Consider the following 6,029-nt stretch of genomic DNA (forward strand, 5'->3'; position numbering starts at 1 on the left):
AGCTCCAAGGAGATTATGTTGAAAAATAAAAAAAAATTTACCCAAAAAAAATTGTTTTTATACTTCATTCTAAGGACTTATTGAACTACCCTCGTATCATCTCTTAAAGTGGCTACCCTGAGATATGATCGGGTAAAATTTCATTCATTACCAAGGGTTCTCTAGTTTTTTTGCAATTTGGTCGACTCTCCAGTCTGTGCAGGAATATCTCGCGTGACCACAATATCATCTTTTTAAAAAAGACATTTCTGTTACAATGCACGTCATACCTGGCTTTATATTTAGTGCTCCTTCACGATGACGATTATTTAATCTGTACAATAACTCAAAGGGGTTACTTTGTGTAGTCTTATTTACAGACCATCTAAAACATTGAGAGCTCCTTGTTTTACCTTAAGTGTTAAAATATGTAAGTGCTTGATAGTCCGTGATAAACTTAAAGCGTTAATAGATCAAAAGATTCGTAATCTAACTACCGCCCGAACTCGAGTGATAATTTTTCTGCATTTCGCTCGTTTGACGACTAATTGCATATACTGGGTAAAGTTTCGACTTTGATCATTTTTTGCTTTAATGAGGAGAGCATCGCAGGCAGATCGTAAAAAAAAAACAATCAGCGCACTAGATATTACATTAAGAACCTCGAGCTTGTTTGAACGTTTCTTAAACCGAAAATACATCATCAGTAGGGCTACTGAGTATTGAGAATGATCATGTGTGAAATCCAACTTCTACAATAGCGATAAACCAATTCATACCGGGTTCCAAGCCTATACGGGACAACCCGGACATGCACGCACTTCTAAAGAAAGCAGCCCCCCGCCCTGTTATAAAATCTATTATATTGCAAAGAATTAAATCAATCGAGAGAGCTTCCATCTCAAAGTTACATAGATAGTCCGAAAAGAAGAGATTATTTCGAAGCATTCTAGAAGTCTGTCGATATATGGACTTCGCAGTATCAACTTGGAATTCTTCATTATTAACAATGAGAATTTCGACCCCCAATTATTGAAAGCGCTTCATTGCTCATTTCTACTTTTTCTAACGATCGTGGCATACTTACTTTCAATTAATTAACACCTGAAATTTAGAAAAATGCCTGACAGGAGGCGTAGAGGAGGAAGCATCAGAACACTGTCCCTGACAGTTATAGCGTATCCTGCGATTACATGACAAGTTCACTATCACCGAGAGTAATTTCGCCCCATGCGACGCCTCTGAAAAAGAGAAAATCCAGCGTCTCTGTAGTGAACGTACTATTAGTGAGGCACCGTCCTGAAATCTACTTTGCATAAATCATTGTAAATCATTCGGATATTCACGTTTGCTGACGTAGTAAGTTTCAGTTCCACGAATTCAAAAAATTTCTTTAAGTAGTTTATGTCGATCATTACACAATTAACGGTTACAGCCATGATGTGTCAAGCTAGATGCATGCTACACAATATTGTCAATGCCGATCAGTCAAGTTGAAATTTATTGATACGAAATATATATTTACAAGCCCATCTTCCAGAAATTGCGGTAGAGAATAGTATCACACTAGTCAAGCTGGTCACAATAAGGGTAACTTTTTACAGATTTCGATTTTAAATTATTCTATGTAAAATAATAATGCAGCTAATAATTCAAAATCTATGGTCTGTGAAAAGGTATCCTTAGTATAAGTTCTGTGATCACAACACATTTCCAGCACGGGGTACCAAAAAAACAAGCCCAGCATAGGTCGTGACGACACAATCCCAGCACGGAGTAGTAAATTATAAACACAAGATCCAAATCCAAAATCCAAATAGTTCGTGAGATTATGGAGTCTTATCAAGCACTATGTCCCCGAGGGAAGACACTCGGACCTTCCAAAAATAAAAATCACATAAAACATTAAATTGCATAAATTAAATGTAAACTGCCATTGTCAGTAAGTCTATCAGGTCTGACTTAAGACGCATGTAACATGGCAGCAAGCAAACAAAAAAAAAAATACTGCGCCTCGAAACGAGTGTGAGTTGGCAGCCACCAATTAACAGATCACAAGAATGTGTCCCAATTTACCATAAATCAATAAGTCCCTAAAATGTATCTCATGGACAGTGGCACTTGGCAACAATTTCCGAATTCAGTTCGTTCCGTGAATCATGTAGCTATACTCTACAGTGGATCCACTATCCGGCTTTTAGGACCAAAAATGTTAGCGAATTAGAGACATCTGAAGTGGAGCAGCGATGGGACAACGTGTTGTCCCTTAAAAGTCTATGAAATAAAGATCCTAATTTATGATGGTGAAAATCAAACCGGTTTTTAACAAACTAGTCACGATACCACAAATTTATTTTAATTATAACCGTTTGGCCCCATCAGGTCAGGATTTTTCTAACCCCAAAAAACACCATAAATAGCTGAAAGAGCCCTTTTTGTTTATAGAAAATGTAAGCCGACCACATTTTTGCAGGTTTTTCGGGTCACTAGATTTTAGTATAATGCTCATTAATCTCTATTCAGAGCCTTTCTGCCCCTAACCTCAAAACCGTCAAACCTAACCTCAAAAGTGCCTTAATTAGCCAGAATAAACGATCTTCCAGTTGTAGGGACAAAATAAGTCCAAATGAAGTTATCTAGATAGATTGATCCTATCTTTCCTCATATCTCTTTCTTTCACAAATCACGGCTCACCTAAAAAAAGTCGAACATAACCTCAAAAGTCACCTCAATACGCGATCCGATCCGTTAATTTGAAAACGAGAAACTGCCTTGATGTTTGGACGCATACGACACTAGTTAGTTAGTGTGACGAAGGTCGTGAGGGCTTAAGCGCAGGCTTTGGACCCACTCCGTCGGCTTGCACTTTCGATTCCCGCCTCGCACTCTGACAAAGCCTCGGCGGCCCATGCGCTGAATACTAGCCTAGCAAGGGAGTTATTCATCTCCGGATAGTCGTGGGACCGGTACCTCTAGAGAAAAAGGTTCTCTTAGTACATAAGACTAGAAGAGCCGGAGGGTCCAATTTGGACCTTTTTGACATTCAAAACGCTGCTACCCCCTTAAAAGTTTTTTCTGGACGCCAAAGTTTTATGACTTTTCCTATGATTAGATACTTAGTATCTATGCGAAATTTCTTAAAACTTTGAAAATCTGGCTAGGTTCCAATTTGGACCCTCCAGCCTTCTAGTTACGCGATTTTTCCGGCCCTTCTAGTATTAAAGCTGTTGATCTTAGTAGTTTGGAACCCAACTCAAATGTGGGTCTCCCTCCCACCACTAAGTAAGTGTATGGGGGTGTGTAAAAGAATAGGGAAGAAGATACAAGGAAAATGTAAACCCTTAAGGGACACATTAAAAACTTCCATTTCACTAGTAAGTTAATGGGGTCGCTTAATCCGAATTCAGGGTTAGTTTCTGCTCTCCGAGTCAGGGTTTCATCCTAATTTCAAAACGAAATTTTGGGATAGCCCAAATAGCCCGTTTTTTCTGAAAATGAATCTTGTCTACGTTTTTCATCATGATAAAATGGAGATTTAGCAATTGCTCATATTAGAATAACAAAACGGACTGCTTTGGCAATTTCGAGAGGGCACATTTTGAGGTTTGGGATGGACTTGGACCTTTCCGAGTAAAAAAGGCCCCGGATCCACACTAGGCGACTCAAAGAACATAAGATAACTTTCTTTGGTCTTATTTTACCCCTATAACTGGAAGATCGTTTATTCTGGCTAATTGGAGGAAGATTTAAAGTTAGGTTTGACGCTATTGTAGTTAGGAGCAGAAAGCCTCTGAACAGGGATTAATCAACATTATACTCAAATCCAGTGACCCGAAAAACCTACAAAAATGTGGTCGGGTTACATTTTTATGGATAAAAAGGGCTATTTTGGCTATTTTTGGGTGCTTTTTGAGTTTAGAAAAACATCCTAACTTGATGGGGTTAAACAGCCGCCGAATTCTGATTCAGCGACTTCAAAAATATAAGACCAACATAGTCTGGTCAAGAGATCAGACAACTTTTTTTTTTGTGTTCCTGTGTAATCTAACTGGATCCAATTGAACAGTGATCCAAGTAACCACCTGCGAATCAACTTACAGTCGTCAGATTTGAGACACATTCAAATTATTTAGATAATTTCGCAAGCTTAGCCCGGATATTGTCTCCGTAAACTGCGACCAAGATTCTTCTCGAAAAGATCGATCCCGACGCAATTGGAGGTATATGTCGTCAGACTCGCCATTTTCAACAATGCCAGAAGATGGTCGCGTCAGGAATGGTCACTTTACTTCACAATAATTCAGAAGGGAACTCTAAACACTGTTAATGGATCACTTATCACTTAAAAATATTCCAAAAAAGCAAGAACCCATGTAGCCAAACGTGGAGTGTCTTTTCAGTCAATTTTTATTCCACGCTATGGAGTCATGAGAATGGGTAGAAATTTGACTAACATTCGATCGTCACGAGAGGGTTTCATTTGGGAATGCTCGAAAAACGATCGAAGTACGGTCAATTTTCTCTCGATTCTTTCGTTCGAACATTGATCGCTGTTGCGGTCACAGAAACGATCGATTTTATTCGTTCGCACTCGTGCGCCGAAAAATTGGTAGAATGTTGATCGCATATTGGTCATTTCATTTCGTTTCAATTTCAAACTAAACGATCTAGAATTTAGATGTTGTGGAGTCCTATCTATTCGTAATTACTATTTTTTAACATAATAGTAAATATCATGTCACATTTCTTTTAAATTTTGATTGGTATGAAAAATGTTTTTCATACGAATGATATTTATCTTTTCCATTTCTTATTTTAACACTTGATAATGAAGGTGTATAATTATTTTCTCCTTACTGTAACATTTAGTGATTTCAAATAATGCATGTTCGACCAAATATCGTTCCAAGATTAATGGCTTTCGTGGAATCGAAAATATTCCAGCGAACTGACCAATTTTCGATCCAAAAACGTCAGTAGTGTGGAATCCACGCGAAAGATAAGATACTGATCGCATTTTCAGTCACAAATGCGAAAGAAAATTGATCGTACTTTCAATCAAGTAGACGGATATTCAAGCGAATATTGACCCATCGTGTTAATTGGAAAGACACTAAACACTATTTAGGAATCATTTATTTGAACTGAGAAACACTTTGCAGCAGAGTAAAACGTTACTGCTTTAGAATTCACTGGTCGAAACTTGAATCCATAATCAATATCACGTTATATAATGCAGAGCGTCGAACTTGGTCTCGGAAAGAGGATTCAAGAGCCTGAAAAAAAGTTGAAACGGAACCACTCACCGGCGATCGCAGGGTCTCGAGCAACAGGCAATAAGAAAAGTGACTGCGCAGCACAAAAGAGCTACCCACGAAACAAAAATCCATTCACTTGCATTTGAATGGGTTTTAAGGGATTCTGAATAGCGTATCTGTCACTGGAATTCCAGATACCCGCCCATAGGTTAGAGTGAGTTTCGAATGAGTAGCGATTATGAATCAGCATTAACCAATAGAGAAACAATAGTTCCGATAGAAATTTATTAATTTAAATAAAACAATCTATAGGTTATATGAAACTTCACATTCACCTGATCTCAATCTTAAATTCACAAAAACTATCACTCTCGTTTTATTTGATAGAAATCACCTTTTAAAAAATGTGGGTATCGAATTTCTAAACATTTTGATGTTTGTGATACAAATGGACATGAGAGAATTGCAGAGTTCGTTTCTAACACGTGGATTCCCTACAGCCATTAGCATGTGCACTAAATAACCCATTGGGCAAAAAATTTAGCGACGTTTTCACGACATCGTTACGACATATTTACGACAGCTTTACGATATCCTATGTCCATGTCGTTAATGTGTCTTTACGATATTGTAATTGAGTCGTATGATCTGAAGATCTCTTTAAGATATCGCAAAGACACCGAAACGACATGGACATAGGATGTCGCAAAGTTGTCGTAACAATTTCGTAACGATGTCGTAAAGACATCGCCAAATTTTGTGCCCACTGTAAAATTTAATCTCACTGAAGCT

The sequence above is a fragment of the Belonocnema kinseyi genome, chromosome 4 (assembly GCF_010883055.1).
Source record: "Belonocnema kinseyi isolate 2016_QV_RU_SX_M_011 chromosome 4, B_treatae_v1, whole genome shotgun sequence".
NCBI classification, from domain to species: domain Eukaryota; kingdom Metazoa; phylum Arthropoda; class Insecta; order Hymenoptera; family Cynipidae; genus Belonocnema; species Belonocnema kinseyi.